Source organism: Pteropus vampyrus, unplaced genomic scaffold (assembly GCF_000151845.1).
Source record: "Pteropus vampyrus isolate Shadow unplaced genomic scaffold, Pvam_2.0 Scaffold33, whole genome shotgun sequence".
Lineage (NCBI taxonomy): Eukaryota > Metazoa > Chordata > Mammalia > Chiroptera > Pteropodidae > Pteropus > Pteropus vampyrus.
This window is the reverse complement of record NW_011888814.1, coordinates 7737187-7760895: the sequence shown is the minus strand read 5'-3', so window position 1 is coordinate 7760895 and position 23709 is coordinate 7737187. Positions and strand designations below refer to the sequence as shown.

The 23709-nt window shown below is 41.7% G+C and overlaps 1 protein-coding gene and 1 pseudogene across 2 annotated transcripts in view; both read right to left on the bottom strand.

Moving 5' to 3' along the window:
• Nucleotides 1-23709, bottom strand: part of SND1 (staphylococcal nuclease and tudor domain containing 1) — a 417018-nt gene that overhangs the window by 335697 nt on the left and 57612 nt on the right. The window lies entirely within an intron of this gene.
• On the bottom strand, nucleotides 1985-2103 carry LOC111737991 (annotated as a pseudogene).

Below are 23709 nucleotides of genomic sequence, written 5' to 3'. Positions count from 1 at the left end.
TATCAAAGAAAATACAGAATAAAATGTGCTGGCAAAGAGAACAGAGCACTTTGCCTCCAAGACATACTGACTGTCTATAGAGTCAAACATTACTAGCATAAGCGGACTAACTCAGTTGCTAAGACTGAATATTATCAGTCTTTGTTAACTATTTCTGTAACTCACTGGCCAAAGTGGACTCAAAGTGGGCAGTCATTGCTATGGATTGAAGGCAAAAAGACACTGGACATCAATGAAGCCACATAAACCAGGGCATAAGCAGGTATTGTGTTTTACTACGAAACCGAGGCATCAGCTGTCTAGCTTAAAACTCCACCACACTCAAAGGATGAATGTTCACATGGTGAATAGAACAGTATGAAAAGGCCAGCCACATAAAGCAATCAGAACCACCTCCCAAGGAAATCAGGCACAGAAAACTGGGAAGGAGGGAGACTTTCACTCTACCAGCAGGATGTCTGTGTATCCATTCCTCCCTTCCATCTCTCATGCCCTCCTCGGATGAGTCAGTGACCTTACAGATTTCTCATTTAAACAGTCATCGGTTCCCGCTATTCACTCCCACCTCAAACTGCAATCTTTGGTTTGAGGCACAACAACCCTTTGTTATGGAAATGAACGTTAAGACCACAGAGGCTAAGGCTCAAAAGCTAGTTTAGCAGACAAGAGCTGAATAAAATGTGTAAGAAAATTAAGACCTCTGCCTGATTCTGTAGGATGTGATACAGCCAAAATGCTATATTTTTAAAATATATTTCTAAAATAACAATGCATCATAATGGCACTATGAATGAAATAAAGAAAAAAGGGATTTCTAAAGATGCATGGTTCTCTACCATGGTCAGTCCCTTCAAGTACTCCCTACTGTTTGTTTCCCTACAGGTGCTTACGAGTAACAAACATCATCCACACACAAAGGTGCATGCCCATGATCGCAGCCTCCTGGGCAGATAAGTGTGCAATATTCCAAAATGGCCTCAAAGCCTTCTCAGTAACTGAATACGCACTATAAGACCAGACAGGATAGGAAGTCAGAGGCTCTGCTGGAGATCCCTTGGTCTAACAACCTCCCCTCAAACATTCAGACCCTTAAAAGGCTCAGGCCATCCAGGCCTATTATTGGTAAGTCAGCATTCTATCAGACTATACAAGGTTTCATGAGTTGGAAAGGTCATCACAGACTTAACTATGTCTATGATGGAGCCACTCAGTGAGCAAAAGAAGTTAAATCACTCTTAGGTAAATCTGTGGCAGCCCTTGGAAGGAGACCTGTATCAATCATAACCTCACAGACAGGCAAATACCTAACCCAAACTAACTTTATGCTTATGCTACGGTTTCTCCCTGCATCTTACGAGTCATTGACGGCCTGCTACAATAGGTGTACTACTCAGAAAAGATTCTGGTAACCAAGGCAGTAAAACTCTGAAAATAAGATATAGCAACATCTTTAAAGCTGCTACTAAGAAAAAAAAAAAAAAAGCCAAATCTACAGGACACATTAAGTCCCTTGTGTCCATCTTTTTCCCAAACTTCCATAGTTGAATGAGCTTATAATCAAGGATGAGTGTCTTTCTACTTATCAAGAATGTTTTAAAAATTAATAGTACTATTTTTATATAGTTTAAGGTTCTTAGAATCTTCCTATCCGTTTACGAATGTTACAGATGTTTAAAAAAGGAAATGCTACTCACGATTACACAATTTGCAAGATACAAATGAGACAATGCTTAGAGAAAAATTAGTTGCACGTATGGTCATCTTCAAATTTACTCCAAAAACAATCTAAGTGTTCAAGGGAGTTACAGATACATTTTTACAAACAGGAGTATTTCTTATCTCTCCAAACTCTCTCCTAAGCTATTTATTTTGCACTCTTTAAGAAATCACCTTTCTTTTCTTTTTTCTTTTTTTTTAGGCAAGGCAACCCTTGTTTGCAAGGACCTTGTCAGCTTACGATCTATTTTTTTAAATTTATTTTTTACTCCTACAGTACCTGGTCTTCCTAGGTGGTCTCCCATCCAAGCACTAACCAGGCCCAACCCTGCTTAACTTCCGAGATCAGACGGGATCGGGCTTGTGCAGGGTGGCATGGCCATAGACAACACCTTTCTGTCTACACCTACACTTCTGAATTCATAGGAAGGTGATCAAAATAAAGTCATCATCTGACAAAGAACTTTATCAAATACATTTTTTTCTAGAACACAAAGAAGGAAGAGAATATCACACACAGGTGGTTTCTCTGAGAGAAAACATTAGACAACTAAAGGGAAATGAGCATATTATCATTTACATATTCACACTGAATGGTCTAGTTCAAAAAGTTTCTTGTGTACAATAGGTCAAGAGACATAGTAAAAAGTGCCCTATTAGGCAATAACTTTCACTTATTGTACATGCAGCAACTCTAACCTTGGCCATGTACGAATGTACAAGAATAAAAACTGACTTAATTAGCATTTCATTATAGAGTACACTGGTTTTTTAAAATATCATAACTTCAATACACAAAGGGAAGTAAATATAAGTAGGTGATGTCTTTAAGGCCACCGAAAACAACAAAATGAATTAAAAGAACATGGAAGAAATATGAAAGAACAGGAGCCTACGTATATTTAGCACACCTTCAATATTTATTAATTATAAATATAGATCTTCTCTAAATCAGTGCTAATTGCAAAGGGAATATTCATGATCACTTTGCTAAATAAACAGATGTTTCACTGAACTTAAAACTAATCACCATCATGAAAGATATATCCTAATCTACTATCATTAAAAATCACCACACACAAACTTAATTTAAAAGGGGTTTTTATGGCAACTCTAAGTTCTTCATTAGAACCAGCATCATTACATATTTGAAAAATATTTGTATCTATGCAATTTGTATCTATCTGCCTGTTGATAAAAGACAGGTGCAAAGCCTGGAAAATGAAATAGGATCTCAATACAAGTGAGAAGTCTACCACTAAAACCACCATAAAACTATTCAAAATTACAATATGCTCCGGCTGTGAAATAATCCAATAATAACATGCATATATGGTTTAAATCAAAAACACCCCCTTTAAAAAAAAAAAGTCAGTACTACTTTCTTCCAAGGGTCAGAAGCCAGAAATCATGAAGAAACACGGTGAACATTTGACGCTCCCTGTCAACATTAGAACCTTCAGATTTAACTCAAAACATTCTCTCTAAAATACAAATCAAGTGCTTTTTACACAAAACAGCCTTCAGAAGGGACAGGTTAAAAAGATGACAGTGAGGACAGAGGAGACAAGAGAAGGAAAGAGAGGGTGCTGACCTTTAAATGTAGAGCCACCGAAAGGCCGGGGGCTCTTTTGCTAGAAAGTAAAAACATTACCTTCCTTCCTGGCATCAGAGTAGTGACAGAAAATGCTTGCTGACATTCAGCAAATCGACAAGGGCTGCCTGAGGAGTGGCCTTCACAAAATGTCTAGGTAAAAAGCAAAGCTTCAAGGGAAAACACCTTGCCAACTAAGGCCCTTGCTCACTGCAAAGGCACCTCTTCAAACTGAAACCATACAGCTAACAAGCAACATCTTGCAGGTTCAAGGGGCTTCTGACCAACTTGCTTCAGCTCCATCCCTAGTATCACGCTCTCCCAATCTTTCAGATCTTTCTTCCTCCTTTATCTTTTCCCCAAGAGGAAAGTTAAATGGTTGTATGAATATGAGGCTGGCTCCTGCAATACTGGATTTGACTGAAGGTTTAAATGGAAAAAAAAAAAAAACACACACAAATTCCTGAAGTAAGAATAAAATTGGGGGCGGGGGGGAGTGGCGGCATGTGGCTATAACATGTTTTTCCTCCACAACCCTGTCCAGTGATAGTGTCTGGGTTTCTGCCTCACGAGAGGTATAAGCAGGAAGACCTCCAGAATCCAAGTGGTAAAGAACAAGTAAAACACGATTTCTCTCTGCTTTGAATCCCCACAGCACTGGGTTATATCCCTCCAGGTAAGTAGCATATGTTGCTTTGTTTAATATGTGCTTGAGTTATTCTCACTAACAGACTGAATTTCTGACAGTCGGGGTTTCATCTTCCATACCTGTGAAGCACTCCTCATCCTTAGCACAATATAACATTCAAAGGACTAAGTTAACTACCTGAAGAAATACACTACTAAGAAATGACTAGACACTCAAAACATTTCTATGACCCACGTTTTGTGGAGTACTTTCATACAAGAAAAAATACACACCCTACCGACCCTGATACCTTCTGCTCTTTTAGAATGACAGACAGGATTTAACATGAACTTCTTTCTAGAGGCTAAAAAAAATGCAGGAAAAACAAAGATGAGCATGGTTCAGTAGACCTGAAATGAGAACTCCCCTAAGTCCTTCCAGAGAAGTTTCTTGCCTCTTCAGATTATAAAAATGCTGAGTTACTACCCCTAATGACCCTCAGGGAGTGACAGTTCCAGAAGCTCAAAGCTGCTGAAAATGACACTAATTCTACCCTTTGTTGACACTGCAATGGAGAATGGAAAATACCCTTTAATTTGATGCAATTTAAACATCAGCCAAAGACACATCTTGGTAGAACATATTGTCCTCTGGTCTCATTGGTTCCTCCCTGGAACAGTCCAGCTTTGATGCCCACTTTCACACACTAACCCTGACATTACAACATCCTTCTTCAAAGACTACCAACTCCCAGCCACCAGCCAGCTGCCCATCAAGTAGATTTCTTTACCAAAGATTAGAATACCTTTCTGAAGTCCTTGCAGGACTTATCCTCTGGCTAAAGAAAAGCTAGGTGGTAGATCTTACTGTTCAGATTATCAGAAAGGCAACCTGGGAACTTGTCCAACCTCATAGGTGTAACGGTCAAGTTGAGAACAACTGAGAACAAGATAGTGGAGCCCAGCAATTTCAGGGTATTAGATTTAACAATAAGGAATCTCATACCTGACTCTAGGGAAACACTGTAGGGATTAATTATAAAACTATTAAAGAGAGCCGAGTTCCCCCAAAAGAAGGCTAAATAAGCACAGTGTCATCATTTATTGGAAGCAAAATTCAAAAGCAGAGGAATCTGTGTTTCACTCTAACAAGAGGGCCTTTAAAAGTCACCTGCAGAAGAGAAAAGATAAGGTCTCTCTCTCAAGGGCCACAGAAAAAGTGAGGAAGAGGGAGTAAGGGCTGGCCAAAAGCACACCACCAAGCAATGCCTGAACACAGTGCTTTGCAAACCTGTTTGAGAATCAGAATCGCCCGTGGTACAACACTGCCTGAGCCTCACTCTCAGAGAGTTGGATTAATTGTTCTGGTTGAGGCCTGGACATCGGCATTATTTTGTTTTGTTTTTTTCTAAGCTCCGCAGGTAATTTTAAGGTAATGTTCTAATAATAAACAATGTTAAAAACAAAGAACAAGCAAACAAAAAACAGGTAAAGAAGGAAAAGAAAAGGCATTTCAAGGAGCCGTCTTGTAAAAGAGGAATCCTAAAAAAATAAAGTCACATTCAATACTTAAGAGTCATTTTAATTTTTATTTCTTGAAAAAGTTAATTATATATAGACAAGACAAATCTGGGATGAAACACCCACCTAAGTATCTGCATTCCTAAGAGAAAATGAAATCTGCAGTCAAGTTTCATAAGTCAGGACACATTATGGCTTTTAAGGCGACTTCTGGCCCAAACCATAAGACAGAAAAGAAAACTCACACACTATTACTGTATTACTGTTAATGACTCTCGTATCAGTTCTAACGTGGGGGAAAGTGGGGTGTTCACACACTACCAAGCAATTTTCTAACACCAGCTGGGTGTCCAACAATTTAAGTCAATTCTGATACTATCTACCTAGAGATGGCATCAGATCCCATAGCTCTTCCAAGAATGCCCCACTCCACTTCAGACACCAATCTAAAGTCCAAGTTGTCACCTGTGCTTCTGAACATATGGTTAAAGATTGGAAGTTCCAAGAATCTCCTCCTTGGGTTCAATTAATCTGCTAGAGCAGCTAGCAAAATTGTGAGAAACATTTTACCAGCTAGATTACCTACCGGTTGATTATAAAAGGATATAACTCAGGAACAGCCAGATGGAAGACATGCATGAGGCAAGGTATGGAGAAAGGGCGTGGAGCTTCCATGTCCCCTCCAAGTGTGCCATTCTCCTCCAGTCTCTACCTATCACCAACCCGGAAGCTCTCTGAATCCAGTCCTTTGGGGTTCTTACACAGCTTCATTACACAGGCCTGACTGAAACACTGGCCACTGGTGATTGGTTCCACCTCCAGTCCTTCTCTCCTCTTCTGGGACTAAGGGACTAAAAATTCCAAACCTCAAATCACACCCTTGGTGCTTTCTAAAAGTCACTTCATTAACATAATAAAAGACACCTTTATCCTCTCATCAAGTAGGAAATTCCACAGGTTTAGGAGCTCTGTGCCAGAAACAGGGATAAAGACCAAATATATATTTCTTACTATAAACCACAACATCACAAGTATGATGATTTTTCTCTCCCTATCTCCAGAATATATAATAATGCCTTATAAGGGAAGAGTGCTCCAGAGGAGAAATATTTAAACTCTCCATTTAAGAGACGCATGGCAATGACATGTTTATTAAGAAATAACTGAAAATTCCCCAAAGTGTAAAAGAATTTGAACTTCAAACAATTCTTAAGGCAAACTTAGCAAGATTTACATCTATGAAATTTTATTTGGGTTAGAGGCCATCACTTAGTCATGAGGCTCTACCCAGAATCGAATGCACCAGGTTTCCACTTCTATCGCAGCCACCCAGGACACACAAAACAGTGGTTCTCAACCCTATCTGTCCATCAGAAGCATCTGAGGAGCTTTAAGGGAAAGGAAGAAAAAAAAGGAAAGCTATCTGAGATCTACACTTATAAATTCTGATTCAGTAGACCAGGGGCACATATGATTTTTAAGCAATCCCTAGGTGATTCTGATGTGCAGCCAAGGGTTGAGAACTTCTGCATTAAAAGCATCCTCACTTAACATTTTCACTCTGCATTGCTCTGCTGATTGAGCCATGTTGCTACAGAGTCAGACCCGAAGCAAGCAATAATCGGTTCTGTTTCGTGACACACAGATGAGTTACTGTGACTCTTTAGGGCTGTAATTTAGTGGAGTTGAGACACTGATGAGTTCATGGCTTTGTTTCTCATTAATCTTTTATCGTGTTCCAAGTTGTGTGTGCTTTTCATTCCATGATTCCAAATCAACACATAAAAAAAATGTTTAAAAATATCCAAGCTACTGTCTTTTTTGGTTAGCCTTTTGCATTCAAAGATGCTTGATGAATAAAAGATCACACACACACACACACACACACACACACACACGCCTGTGTCCATTACAAATAAACTCCTTTGTAATGGAGCAGGAGAGATATAGAAATCTGTTTTACCCTGAACCTTAAAAACATCTGAAATCTGTGTTTTGCCCACAACAATGAGAATTTAATTATGGAAAGAGGCTGAGCATAGGCTCACCAAGGAGGGATCTGCCGGGATGATGTGTAAGTGGCGTTATGCTGGCAAAAAAGAAGTGGCCAGGGGCACACACGTTGTGCGAAGCCTATCTCCCCACTCGGAGGCTCCCTTCTGACCAGTCTTTTACCACCATGGTTTTAGGACTTGGACCCCAAGACCTGCTATCTACTTCCAGAGCAACATCTCAGCACCATCCTCATCAGCAATTGCCTGATTACCCAGAAAAGTGCTGAATGATTTCTGGAGCACCTTGGCCAGGAAATTAACCATGGCTGAAACCTTCAGGTCTAGGCCCAAAAAGACTCCCAGAGCAAGAGGTCAAGTCCAGTTTGTCATGTGGCATTTTCACTTCTATATCTCTTCCATGACTGTCCCTGGAACATGCCTCAGAGATAGGACGCTGAGTCGTATCCACTGATCTGCTCTGTACCCTAAAATGAGTTACACTGTCCCTTGGTTAAGGAATGTTGGGTGGATTTATTACCGCCCACCCAGGGGAGGGACAGCTCGTGGCTTCATTAAAGCGGGGAAATGCGAAAGCAGTCCCTTGAGGGTGCAAGCCACAGGAGGGCAGATTATCACTGAAGAAATCATGGATGGGTCTAGGCCTCAGCACCCAGCACTAGGGAGAAGCAAGTTATTAAAAGATGATAAAATAAATAAATCGGCCTTCAGGGTTCAGATAAATATTCCGCTAATCAGTTAAAGGACAGTAAAAGGAATATAGAAAGAGTATCTACCATTTAATGGGATTTAGATAAAACAGTACACTTTCCAAAAGTTACTCAAGTGTGGCAAGGAGTCTATGAGCGAAAATTACTTTTTCAAATGACCAATATACTAATCTCTTCTTCAGAACCACAGGGAAGGACCCGTACAAACAATACAGCATCACAGAATGATCACCAGCCCTGGACCCACTCTTTCCCTTACTGAAATTTCAGACACATTTCAGCACAAACCCTCAGCTCTGTTTCATCAGCATCAAACCAGAGGGAGCCAATGCCACTCCAAGCTACACACCTGTGCGCAAATTAAAATATCTCCACTCACACTTCCTGAGCAGACGCAACTAATCCTGGAAGTGTCCTTCCAAAGCCCTTGGCTGGCTCTCACAGCTAGTTCTCCAGAGCCAGACAGAGGGGGACAGGAGGAAGTTTACTACATGGAGGCAGGAAGGTGGGGAAAAAAAGAGCGAAGACAGCCCCGAGAGCCATACAGGGTACTTCCTGCAGACAGTCGAAGACTGGTGACTCTAATCCCCCCATTCTCCCCTGGTTTCCTGGGTTCCCTGGACCACATTTATCTGAAGAGATGACCCTCTCTGAAGGATGGAGAGATTAAAAAAAAAAAAAAAAAAATAGGTGCAACTTTCATTTGGGGCCCTCTCATCTCTGGCTGATGTGAGTTCTCCCAGATAAGCACTGATCTTTAAAGAAATGGCTTTCGTTGGGGCCAGAGCTAAGCTGCCAGTGTCTGAGAGAATGCCCCAGGACTAAGCGATGCGCCAGTCCTGAGGAAAAGGGGCAGGGAGGGGGTGGAGGAGGATAAGACTGTCAAACCAGTAAGCATTGACCCTTGGAGAAAATAGGCACGAAAAATGCGAAATCATGCATATGATTTCTGAGGATCTGAGAGTGTCTTCTAATTATGCCATACAGATGTTAACCAAAAAACAGTTGCAGTAACTTCTGAGTTGGTATATAATAATATGCTCTATGCTCCCAAGGCAACAAACCAGAGTTTTAGTCTTAAATAATGCAACAGTTCAACTGCTGAGTGACATGGAACACAGTAAACAGCATGTGTGTCCGCATTTGTCAATGGCTGCCTTTTTGCTCGAATATGTATTTGAGATGCTAACTGTAGGTTATAGAGCCCTCAACGATTTCAGCCTTAACTCCCTGTAAATACCACATCACTTCTTGAGATTGAGCAAGACTATGTTGCCAGTGTGCGGGTATCACACACACAGGCAGATAGCTCTGGAGAACCCACGCTGGTCTCATATCCCGCCAATCTTGAACTGGCAGCCTCCGCCTCAAGACGGCGGGCGGCGGGGGGGAAGGGGGGCATGGGGCGTGGTAGATTCCTTTAAATTAGCAACAGTGATTTTAATACCCGCTGGTCATCAATGCTGTTGTATTTTAACGAAATATAACTGCTGTATATACATTTACTTGGGGGCAATTTCTTTTATCATAATATGGGAGGATTTTATTGTGCAAATACTCACAAGTACTTGGCACGGTGGAAGTCCCTGACAGCAGCATATGGGACAGAACAAATAAATGCTGCAGGCTGCACTCACAAAACTGCCACAGGAGCCTTCGTGTTCCCATTAAAGTGTCTCACCATGTCCCAGCCAGGGCAACAGAAAAGAGCAGTGGTCCCTGGGAGGAAGATGATTTACCATCTACCCTACCTTTATTTCAGAAGCAGCAGGCTCAGCTGTTGGGGGGAGGGAGCCAAACTGACAAGGAAATACAAAGGGCCTGGGTCACAGCCTGTTTCTAAATAACACAAGTAGATAAGGAATTAGGTGATTAAAGAGTGCACTGCCAGTGGGGCTAAATATCAGCCCCTTCGGGAACATCTGTCTGGGCTAGATTTCTTGCAGTGTGCTCCACACGACTCGCCCAAGAGCATCTCAGATCTGAACAGATCTTTACATACTTTCTACTTCAAGGCAAATCTTCTCGTCTGAAAATGAAGGTATAACTATTATAAAAACTGGAAATAATTTTTATATACAAAATTTGTGGAAACTTTTAAAATAAGTTATTGTACCTCCACATTCTTAATAACTGCAGAGCAGTTAAAAATCATATCTTAGAAAATTATTTCAAAGCCAAGGGGAATGCTCAGTTACAAAACCCAGAGACAAGTAGGTAAAGGCCATGGGATAGTAACGGTGCTGATGTTGCCTCTGGAGAATGAGATTTAAGTAATTTCTAGTCTTTAATTTTCCAAAATGTATAAAATAAATGTTTCATTTATAATAAGGGAAAAAAATGTGTAGGGTAGAGAATGGATGTAAAGATGAAATCAGAACCTAAGCCATCTATCTAATGGGGTTAATGTATGAAAATAATGAATGAAAACTAAAGTGATAATGAAGTACCTTAAAGCAGATGCTCACAGGGCTTGGAAACCTGTAAAAAAAAGTGACTAGTATTGAGGCTCTTTATTAAAAAAGGGAGAATACTGTACACCTGAAACTAATAATATGGTATACCAACTATACTTAAAAAATTTTAAAAGAAGTGGGGTGGAGAATACTGTATCTTAATAAGGTTGCCCTGATTTTTCTAAACAGTGAGATCACTGCCAGGAAAATTTATACAGGAGACAAGACTGTTAAGGAGATACGGTTCACCCACTTTTCTGATGTTAAACAACCATTAGAAACATAAATTAAAATACCTCTTGATAGAAATTATGGTGCCTCCAAAATGGTCGCAAGAAATATTTTAATTTGTAAAAGTACATTGAAATAAGAAAGCTGTGTTATAACAAAGATAGCCAGCTGCACTTTCTGGTAGATGGCAGAAATCCTGAAAATCAGGGGCCTGGGGAAGTTCCCACAATCATGTGTAAGGGAGAGGGTCACAAACCTGCCCAGCTAACGTGAAAGTCCACGTGGTGCATTTGGACCAAATAAAATAGATCTCAATTGCAATCCTGGCTCCTCCACTTAGAGAAGGAGCCTTGAGCAAGTTATTGAGTCTCCCAAGCCTCTGTTTCCTCCAGCGAGGCGGGGGGGGGGTGGATGGAGAGAGCACACGCCCAGCACCTCACACTCTGCCTGGGCCACTTCAGCCTCCCCTCACTATCCATCAACCTCCTTTACTCTGACTGTAAATAATACACCAACTTCGTCTGCGAGAAAGAGAACACCTTGCCCTTCAGAATATTCTGGTCTGTTTGACAATTGGACTTTGCCTCAAAAATTAATAAACCCACAAACTCACTTTTAAATCACATCTTTGTGAGTATATTTGCATAAATCAGTTAACTAGTCTAACAGACAGCATTTCTCAGCCTGTAAAGCTCAGAGCTGAGCCCTAAAAAGATGACCTTCTCTAAGGCCTTAAAAAAACAAACAAGTTTTCCTCAGCATCAGTCTTAATACAGAATCGTCACCCAACACTAAACCTACACAATATACTTGTGTGCGCCTGTCACGATTCAGAAGTCACTCTAGGATATTGCTATGCTGTATCCTGAGTCCTGGCTCCTGGCTCCCCATTGTGTACCACAAAGCTTCAGTATTTTTTCCCAACCATTCGAGAGCTGCTTACATATGCCAAAGGCAAGTGCATTCTTTATCCTACATCCTCTTCTACACCATACCAAGTTCAGTTAATATAATGGTACTTGAGGTGTGAACCGAGATCTAACAAAGCACCACTTCATAATCCTTTTCACTTTATATCATGAAGTAAAAGTCACCCTGAAAACATTAACAGGCCCCACCTAAACTAAACAGCGGCTCAAACAGTATGTTATAAACCCCAAGAAGCTCCACCGTTCCCCTAGAGAACCCTATTCTTTGAAGCACATAAATTTCTTCAGGCAGAACTCTCATATCTCCTTTCACTGGAAGCCTCAGGAGATATTCTAAGCTAAAAAGGGATATGTCTGGTTAGCAGTTGGTTCTGAGACCTGGGGGGCAGAAAAACCTTATACAGAAAACAGCAAAAGATATTACTGTGTCTAAGTGTGGCTCAAGAAAGAAAAATGGTATCATCAAAGACAAAAGTCCTGGACAGACAGCCTTAGTAAAGGCCCACTTTCCACTGCTAGAAGCAACAATCTAGAACAGTAGTTCTCAAGCTGCAGTGCAAAAGAAGCACCTTATAGTTGTGAAAAATGAATATTCCAGGCTCCAACCACAGAGACTCTATTATAAGTAACTTTTAAACTGCACCGTAACAACAACAACAAAAAACTGACCTAGCCTCTTCTCTACGGGAAAGCTCTCACCTGGTTTTCACTGTGACAGCCAACATTTGAGCTCGGGCTTAGAGGGGGTGGTGGGGTGGAAGGGAACCCATGAAGACAAGGGCAGTGGCAGACCCCTATATACATTGCCAAGTCCGCTGTTCAATCAAAAGATATGGCATCGACAGAGATCCACTTAATCTTTGTCCTCGGAGCTGTCCTGAGCAAATCAGAAGGCCAGAGCTCATCTGTAGCAAATGAGGAGCAATAATGTTGGCAGTCATATTTGCAATGAACCTAATAGTTAACAGTCAAATGATCTGTCCTTGTAGAACTTCCATCAGGGAATACCATAGAACTATACACATGAACATCATTTTCCTAGCAGGGAAGGGGACAGAATTAGAAAGGAGATGTACCAAGGTCCAATAGCAGCCAGAAATAGCAATGAGTCCCTACTGCCCAGCTTCCAAACTCCAAGTCACTTCAGTGTCACCACAATACTATAACATATACAAACATGAGAATGAGAGAGTCAAAAACTGCTTCCTCAGATTTTATGTCCCCATGTCTCCCGCTGCATTAAGCTCAGGTACCTCTACCACCACGAAGGGTTGCACATCCCTGAATTGGCCATGGCAGAAGATTACAACTGAGAAGAAAAGACAACTGGGGTCAATGTGGGCTTAAATTAAGGTAAAGGGAGAAAAAGGAAAATACATCTATCTTCTTAGTTGTTTGCTAGCTTCCTCATCCTGACCACCGCCAAAGATGGTAATACTGAGGGCCACGCTAGGGAGAGGGAAGAGAGAGGGGAAGGTGTAAAGATGGCAAAGAAAGAGTGAACAAGAAAGAAACTGGGAAAATCATTTTGAAGCTGCAATTGTTTGAGGCCTGCTTTCTCCCACAGGCACCACGGGAGTGAACCTTACAGTCTCTAAAGAACTAGAGTTTTGAAAGCTATCACTAATTACAAACACCACGGCTGAAACCTGACCAATTAGGATATCAATTTATGTAAATTCTGGGAGTAGAAGGATATTGACCTGTATTAAATTGTGCCAATGTAGTTTTCTAGAAAATAAAATTGCAGATAATAAGCAGCTTAAACGTGGATATCCAAGAAAACCAGAGAGATCAATTTGACTGCAGTCCACGTTTTAAGTGGTGAATTCAGGTGAAAGATGCCACTCTTTCTGGCTGAATCCAAAGCAAGGCAGCTAAAGGGCAACAGCGAACTTCAACAACATTAAATATTCATTTGCAGAATCATGTAGCATCCAAAACATAGCACAGAGAGAAGAGAAACACTCAAGACCAAGGGGGTACGGGGGACAACCACAAGCTCCTTTACAAGGTCTACAGTAAAAAGTAACAGAATGACCAAACTGCATGGGCGAGGACTGACCTTATCATTTAAGACAAAATTTACAAACTCCCTCCCTGTACCTCAGGAGGGAGGACAGTAGTAAGGAGAAACGGGAGGAACCACAGTGAGAATTGGGGAGGTAACTAAAAGAAATCCAAATGAAAACTAAAGTAACAGGAGGGGAAATCCATACTCTAACCACTGAGATACTTCCAGAAATATTTCCCAGTCAAAACACAAATGTAAATAAAAGAACAGGTACCAGCTTACATTAAAACTTCTAAGAACCCTAAGGTGGGGAAGATAATGCGCTTGGGGGAAAAGGAGCAGACTCAGGCCACAAGTGTCCAAAGCCACCAGCTCTGGGGTGGGCACAGGAGCAAGGAGAGAGCATGTTCCCACTTGAGCACATTCAATTATATTCCTAGACAGACAGCCAAGAAAGAGATATTCAACACTATCAGCTTCTGCCCTTGGAATTCATTTCTTGTTGGGTGATGAGGGTGAGAGATGAAAGGCTGTAGGATTTTATTACACTGAATTTTCAGTTTGTCAGGTTCCATCAACTATCTCAGGTATCCTGGGACTAATCTGTATCTTTTAGGATGGAGACATCTCTCTCTAACAGAGCTCCAATGACTATTCTCTACCCGCTATATTTTATGGATATCTAATAATACCAATGGGCCCAAATGCTGTTATAAACTGAAGCAGCTTAATGGCTTCTCAGCTGAGGAGCACAGATTTCCCTGAACTCTGGTATTACTGAATGCAAGCACCTCCAGAATAACTGTAACTTGGTATGCAAGCAGGAGTGTCTCAACTGAAAGAGCCATTCACTCCTCCGAGAGGAGAGGACTGGGAGTGGGTGAGGGAAGGAGGGGTGAGGGAAGGAGGAGTGAAGCCAAAACGCTTTAAGAGCGAGGAGGCGGGCACCACAGAGCAATCTGCGAAGACGAGACAACCTGGTTCAAATGGCAGGGTGTCTGGAACCCTAGATGTTTTCCTGAGGAAAATGCTGAGCTGTTCATTTGATACTGAAAGGAATAGCAAAGGGCTGGGACAACTTTTATCCCCTTTATAAGAAATAAATAAAGTAAGCTGCTCTGAGTGATGTCAAGTCTCCCTCCTCTTAAAGTACAAACTGGCCTAATGATCCTGGCTGTCCCAATGGCCAAAACCAACAAATGGAGCTGTCTGCCAATTCTCCCATGCAGAACGCAGTGCACTCAGTCACAGCAGCTGCACTAAGAGGTACAGAGGAAAGAGATCTAGTAAGAATAGGGCGAACAGTACAACCAGCACCCCCACCCACAGGGACCAGCCTAGAGCCAGGGCCCGAGGGAGCAGCAGGCTGGAAAGGGCGCCCTGGGCGGCGCACGCACAGCCCCTCCGCAGACATCCACCTACAGCTTCTGCACGGCAGTGTTTCTAAAACAAGCCCCTCCAGCTGGATAAGCAGATGCTAAAGGCAGCTCCATATGAATAAGAATGTGGCTTTCTCCTCATTCCAGACCACCTTACGAAAGATAGCAAGCAGCACATAAAAAAAGTCAAACCTTCCTCCCAGCCTCCCCACTAATGAGGACACTGTCCTAGGAATGGCAGAGTGAAAGACCCAGAAAGTCAAGTGTCAGCGTATTCTTCCCATCCCCCACCCCAAATGATGAACAATGAGCAAAAACCACCAATGAGAATGGAATAAGACATTATACAATGAACATGTGAGTATCAACCATGTACTGGGAGTGAGCTAGCAATAGATTTGAAGAAATGAGAAATCTACTTGACCCAGAAAATCAAACTGGAGTGGGGGTAGGAGAGGTTAAAGGAGAAGCTAGAAACTACAGGCATCTATTACGTGGGTTATCCATAATCAGCAGGACAGCAGAAGCAACCAAATTCTGGGGACCAATGACTGAAAACAAAGATGCAGATGTTTTCATAAAGGGGATAGTTCTGCTTAGCTTCACGAAGGGCCTGATACAGGGGGACAAGGATGAAGGCGGCTACATCAACTGATTTCTAGCACAAAAACGAAAAGGTAAGGAACACAAAGTCCCCAGGACATCTTAACAGCTAAACCGAACAGAGATCCTCCTGTGAAACAGCAATACACCAAGGTGGCTGCCAACACAACCCTAAACCAGGCAAAGGCATTTGCAGCCAAAGAAAGACTGATAGAACACTAGATGGTGAGATTAAGGCCTAGGAAATGTGAACAGCCCATAAACTTGCTGTGGATTTTCAAAAGAGGGCTGAAATGAAGAGTGACATCAAAAATATGCCTAAGCAATAGGCCTGTCATTTGCTAGAAATAAAGCAAGCATCTGTGTCCTTCAGCTTCCCTTCTATCTTCGTTCTGAAAAGCCTTTTCCAAAACGATGACATGAACTGATGCTGCTTTGTCCATAATCTATCATCCGGTCTAAGGTCCACGTTGTGAGCACAATACACACTTGTCAAAATTAGAGATTCAGTCTCTAAAATTATAAACACCTTACTAATAAAAATAATTTCTCAGATTTGCAGCACTATAATACACGAGGAACTTAAATGTTTGGGTTCTGAACTGAAAAAAATTTTCCCAGTATAAAGCTAATTAGCCCGTCAAGAAATGAAACGTATAGCCCTGGCCTACACAAGTGCAAGGCACTGGATGGCTGCTCTAAACTTGCCTTGAATATAAATGTTATGCAAAAAAAAAAAGGTAATTTATCTAAACACAGTGTAGGTAGCTCTGCAATCAGTATCTCATAAATAAAGAGAAAAAGATGAAGGGAAAGCGCTCTAATTGATTTTAAAATTAGTTCCAAGCAAAGAAATAATCTGACAACCAACAAGGTCGACAACAGTGAAAAAAATATACAGCCTTCAGGGAAAACGTACACCTAAAAACTTCAATGACTCAAGACACCTGAAATGCTATGAAAGAAGGATATTTGGGAAAGCCTGATTAAGAGCAGAGGTCTTAAAAGAATATCAACTGGGCACCAATCCGCAAAAGCACTTAAAATTCTGAAATTAACCCCTCTGGTAGACTGAATCCAATCTGCACTGTGCTAATGGAATTTCGTTTTGAGGATAACCACCACCCAGAAAAGCAGGGCTAGTCAACCCAATGGCAGCAACCAGACAAACTAGGAGGAGGAAAAAGGAAGTGTCTACAGAAAACTAAATCATTTGTGACCTGGCCATCGAAACAAGTGAACCAATTAGGAAACAGGAAAAATGCGAGTGCAAAAACTCCCTCTTTGGATACCAGTACACTGACTCAAGTTGAAATGCCTATCAGAAACAGTTTAGGAGATTAACAATAGACTGGGAGGTGGTAAAAATGATGCCACTCGAAAGGAATATATGGATTAGGTCCTAAACCTCAGCAGATATTCTGATTTAAACATTTACTATATGCCTACCGTATTTACAACATTCTGAACGATTCTGAAAAAAAAAGGGCGGGGGCGGGGCGCTGGCGGAGCGGATATGAAGCTGAAAAACATGCCATTCCTGCCCTCAGAGGAGTTTAGGCTTCACAATGGAAAGCGGGCCCAGACATAAAAAAATCATACAGGATGATACAGAGATAGGAAATACTGTGCGTATGGAAATTTCGGGCATAAAGGGGCCTTCAAGAACCAGGGCAAGAAAGAGGGTTATATCTGAGCACAGCAACTATGTCAAATGGTCACAAGACAGTAAATATGTTGGTGCCACCAATGTTGGAAACAACAGTGAATTACTGCAGCTCATGGGATTAAAAAGAGGCAAGAAATATGAACATACCAGCACCAGGAAGATTTAGACAAATTGAAAATACAGAACTGTGTAATAGCGATGATTAAATGGAAGGGAGAAAAAGAGATTGAATGTGAAGTAAATGCACAAGGTTCAGGAAGGGATTAATGCCCAAGACCCACTAGGAGATGCTAAAGTCTCACAGAAATTATTTGAAGGGGACAGGCGAGATCATGGGAAAAGGGATGCATTAACTAAAGGAAACAAAATAGAATTTGTAATAGGGAGAAGAAAGTAAATCAAAGGGAAATAGGATAGGTTCTTGTTGTCCTCTCCAGGTCATAATTCACCTAAAAAGATCAGCGGAATGCACATTTTGGAAAACTCTGCTATTTGCCCAGACACCAAATGTCCTGACTTCATCATTCAGATTCAGGCCTGCCCTCTAACCCCTCCAGACGAAGAGCAGATTGTACCTAGATATGAATGTCTTTAAAATGACAGGATATATACATCCTGGAATCTTAAAAAGATGAGCTAAGACCCCTAGTCTCCTAATAATTTTTTTCAGTCCTTTAACAAAGAAGGTTTCAAGTGTTCTTCTGAAAAATGCCCAGATCAAACAAATCCGAAACGTACAGAATGCCTCTGCCAGTGCTCTGGCATATTCTCTGTCTTTTGATCACATTGCTGCTGTCCCCAAATCTCTCCATTGGAAACCGGTAAAACGCTATATCCATTTCAAAGAGCTTCTGCTTTTCTCCAAGGTCCTTAATGCCAAGCTGGAGTCCCTCTCTAATTTGCTATTTGCCTTATGCTCCCGTCACAAGTGCAAGATCACAGTCAGTGGGTTTATTGGTTTGCCCTGCTTCACTGAGGGACTGCAGCCCCACAGCTTTCCGTTGGTATGCAGCTAAGTGGCAGCATCATTTGCTTTAGGGTCCAGAGGGACCAGTCATCTTGCTTTCAGAAATCTAAACCAGAGGGAATAGGTTGAGAACTGCTTTTAATCGTATCCAAATGGCAAAGCACCCTGGGGTCCTCTGCAACAAATGGAGTTATTAGCACCTGAAACTGCCCTGCCTCTGACAAAAAAAGCCCCTGGGAATACCAGGGCATTACTCAAAATGTGCCTACCTGCAGCTCTGTCTACCATCAACTGCCTACAGAGGAGATCCTGTGGGGTCAGGCCTGGGAAACAACCCCCACCCTACCCAAAACAGGCAGCAAGGACACTGGGAGATTAGGCAGATTGCAGCTTTAACAAAACTGATCCTTTAGTGCCCGGGTCTGAATATTTAGAGGCTCTGCTGTAAAGGAACATTTATGTGGCAAATAAGTTCACAGGGAAGAGGCTGAGACATGATGATGGACATGAATACAAGGTGAACAGGACTTGGAAATAAGAGGAAAGGCTCCAACTTCCAGTTTTCACACTTCCCAGAGGCCCAGGCTGAAGGAGAGTGAGTGAGTGAGAGAGAGAGAGAGAGAGAGAGAGAGAGAGAGAGAGAGAGAGAGAGAGAGAGAGAGAGAGTGTGTGTGTGTGTGTGTGTGTGTGTGTGTGTGTGTGTGTGAAGGAAAAGGCCCTTCAACTGAAAGCAAACCTTCTACACGTCACACCTGGGGGTTGGGTAAATTACGTGCCTGTTTTCGAGGTGAATTTCAGCTCTGTATTTCTTCGCCCACTATAATAGCACTGCATGAGTGGACTTCACGGGGAATATGTCAGCACCTTCACCGGATGCCCAGGGGATGTATTTCCTTTGTCATTAACACTGCAAGTGTAACACAAAGCCAACGGCGGCCCTGGGCAACAGAGCACTAGGTTTTCCAGTTTCACATCAAAGCCACTTGCTCTCTAAGAAGCCCTGAGATGGGCTTATCTCCTTTAAGGCAGTAGCTCAGAAAACCCGGAGTTTTCCTCCAAGACTTAACATTTGTTTCTTTGTGGCAAACAACTGGATAAAAACCAACTACACAGTTGGTCCTCCGCATCCAAGATGTGGGTTCCACATCTGTGGATTCAACCAACCACAGATCAAAATATTCAGGAAAAGAAAAATGTTATGTTTTTGCTGACGTACACTGTGTAGTTAGGCCTATGATGGTTGCACCTGTACTGAACATGTACAGGCTTTTTATGTTATTCCCTAATCAATACAGTATAATAACTATTTACATGGCATTTACATTGTATTGGTATTATAAGTAATCTAGAGGTAATTTAAAGTACACAGGAGCATGTGCTTAGGTTATATGCAAATACTACACCATTTTATATAAGGGACTTCAGCATCCCTGGATTCTGGGATCTGTAAGAGGCCCTGAACCAATCCACTGTGGGTACTGAGGGAGCCTGCACCATAGATGCACACACGACAGCGTCCAAAACGGCTCTCGACCTGAAGGAGTTAACATCTCCAAGGAGCAGGCACAGAATTAGCACTGAATAATCTGGAAGGACAGGCCACAGAAATAGAATCAGCAGCATCAGACATCCAATTGTCATCTTTCTGTGGGAACTACTATGCGCACTTGCTTTTAACTGTCATATGTTTAGGCAACAAATCAAAATCTAACCAAATCCGAGGAGCCGGAGTTCCAGGGTACTACTGGACAGCAGCTGCCTAAGGTGAAAACAGTGTCTCTGATAGCGCTGTTTAGTCCAGAGCCCTTCCTCTGGCTGCAATTAGAAAGTAACCAAAAGTGGGGAGTGGAAGCACACAGTCAGCCTTTGGCAAAACCTTCCTGCCTCACGTATAATTTAAGAGAAATGAGTTTGTCTCTGTGTACAAAAAGGGAAAATTTAATTTGCCCTATTATCCCCACAACATATAGATGTCTCGGAAGATCTGTATTAGTTGATGACAGGTCATTAGAGTTTTTAGGGTTTGGAGAAGATAAATATTCAAAGAATCTCCCCTTCCTTACTTGAAGGGCAAGCACCATTGGCTCATCATTTAGGAGCATACAAGGGGGCCTAGCCCGCAGCAGGAGTCACTGGACGCCATCTGTCTGCCTTTGAAGAAGCTCCAGCAAAGACTTACCCTCTTAACCTACTCCTCCAGTTCCTTACTGTACCTTCTCCCACTCTGTTCTTTTGTTTAGAAAGAGCCCCAATACCATAAGCTGTCGAGTTATCTTTTTCTCCATTTCAAAGCCAATGACCCCCCAGGAAGTATCCAAAACTTAGAGGGCAATCTCCTGAGTGTTCACAGCCCTCCACAGTCCATCATGCTCTCTGAATAATCCTTAGCACTCCATGTTTCTGCAACTACAAGACCATCCCCCAATTCCTAAACACGCCCTCAACGTTTTCACTGGAAAGTCTAACAGCCCTATTCTAACTAGGAGAGCCACATATTTTTGTGCACTTTGTGCTCCGCATAAGGGCACCTGGCCAAGGAGACAGAGACTGAATTGGAGCTGAAATTCTATTTGCCAAGCCATGTGCCCCGACACAAGGCTGCCTAGAGGAAGGGGCAACCTTCTCTAATTTGTAGGAGGGTGCCATATGAGCTAACAGAGCTCCTGGTCCCGACATCTACGCCTTGAGTACGTGCCTGGATTCCCCTTGTATACAAACAGTTGGTATACAGTAAAGAACACTAGGAACCAAGAACTCCAAGGAGATGGATGCCTGCTTGCCCAGTCGTTATATACACAGTACAGCCTCACTGGGATCCCCAGGTGATTTTTGGTCCTACATCTGTAGTATAAATCTCTAGTAACTTTCAGATAAGCATAGAGCAGAATCTTCCACCCATTGTAAGAGTTCTATGAAATTCTTTAAGTAGAAAGGAAAGAACTCCGAATTCTTCAGTATAAAAAGAGACTGCTAGAGCTCCACTGGCAAGTTCTCATTTATCGCACCATTCGCCCCTGGGTCTTTGGTCACTTGAGGCTTACGAGGCTTCCCAAAAGAAACGCCAGAACTCCTTGCCGCAAATCAGTTTTCCTCTAGTGTTATCTTCTCTTATAAATGCAAATTACTTCCATGGTTTGTAAATGCAAGCCACCAACACAAGAGTACTCAAATCCAAATGTACCACTCCCTGGTTTAAAATTCTTCAAGATAAAATCTAAAAGCACGGCACACATTTTCAACACGTGGCCCGTGCCTAACTCCCACGCCCATTTCTTACTACTCCCTAGTGTTAACTATCCTCTCTATTCCAATCATACTAAATTATTTGCAGTTTATCGTACGCCCCATATTCTCTCTTCACGAGCATCCTGAGATGTTCACAGGACAAGCAGAACCTGGGCCTGCCTATATTTTGTATCACACAGGCATCATCCCATTCATGCACCATCCACAGCGGCCGTGCGGATATTCCCTATCCCCAAACTCGCCCAATTCTTGTCATTGCTGCCATCTCAGTCAGATACTATCTTCTCCCACTTTTTACCTAGCTAACTTCACATCACCCTTCAGGCAGACCTTAAATGTCACTTCTTCAAAGGAGCCCTTCCAGATTATGCATTCTCATAAGTTCTAATCTCTTCTTTCATAACATACATTAAATGACTCGTGTACTTTCCCTAGTAGACTTTAGCGTTCCATGCGAGTTTGGTTTATTCCCTGGCTGCATGCCCAGCATAGTGCCTGGTGCAAAGTGGCCCCGAGTAAATATTTATCAATGATGACAAACCCATTCATTTGAATTTCTAAACCTGTGCTGTCCACTACAGTAGCCAGAACCCATATGCTGCTACTGAACCCTAGAAATATGCTAGAACAAATTAAGATGTGTTCCAAGTGTAAAATATACATGTGCTCAAGATGTATTACATTAACTTATTGAACTTACTTGTTATGTGACCCCCTCACATAACAAATCTTCCAAGAGTTTAATGAATAAGAGAAATTGTTTCTCGTTTCACTCAAAAGCCATATGGTGAAGACTTAGAGCTAAGCCTTACTTAGAACTTTCTTAAAATGGAGTAAGATCTCAGGAATGAACAGAAATTTAAACAAAAGAGAAAGATAACCTACCATGGAGTAAAGAACAAGGAATTCTATAAACAGTATCCTGCCTAAATAAGGACATATATTCCAACAACTTCCCATCTATCCACTAGGCTAAAGGAAATCCATCCATTACCCCATGAGGAGTTCCTAAAAAATCCTGGAAGCAAACAAAATCCTCAGTAATAGTTTAGTTCTTACCGCCAATAAACCTGCTATCATTTTACCTAAGCCATTAACACTCCCAACCCCCCTAAAAACTGCTTAAAATTCGGCTATAGAGTCTACATTAACATAATGCTTTTGGCTGATGATGGAGGCACAGAAATTAACGATCAAGAAATTCAAAGTTGTGGTTGCTGTGGGAATCTTAATTCCAACTGCATGACACATGCAGAATTGTGGACTACTCCCAATACTGATAAAATTGGAGATGTATATTTACTCTGTGCAATGAGGCAGAGCTACAGTTACTCGGAGAACCTTATTTTGGCATCTCTAGGCTTTCATGCATTTAAATTCTCAACCTTACCACAATACTGTTTGCTGCATTAAATTGTTTCCTCTATGGGGGAAAGAGAGAGAGAATGAACTGATTGGCCCAATATTCAAAGAACCCATCCTGTATGTGTTTCTTATGCACGATCTGATTCAAAAGACAATCATGATTATTTTTATTTTACTCTTATGGGCTGTCTGTAAACTCTCATGCAAATGAAAACAGGGCATGAATTTCAACTTGTGAATGCAACAAGACATGTGTACGTGCAAAACATAAGAAAAGCAAATTTCACCTCTTGAGAACTACAAAAGAAATAAATTTTAAAAGAAGATAGCATTAACTTCAACCTAGCTGTTTAATTTCTGAAAACCATCCTAATACTTTCCTGTGTTACTGGATCTCACGGAGGACCCAGTTTTGTGACGAGTCGCCACAGTTACACACTTTATCAGAGGGCAAAAACAGGAGTTGGAAAGATGTCTGTAACAACAAGATAAAACCAAACAAAAAGTTCGGCCTCAATCTCTATTACCAACCTCTCATGACAATGGAAATGAAACGATCATAAAATTTAAAACAAAACTGCCTGCAGACTACCAACTCTTGTAGTTTTTTAACCCTAGGTATAATTTCTCAAAATTTACATATTCAAATCATACACATTGGTTAGAGAAG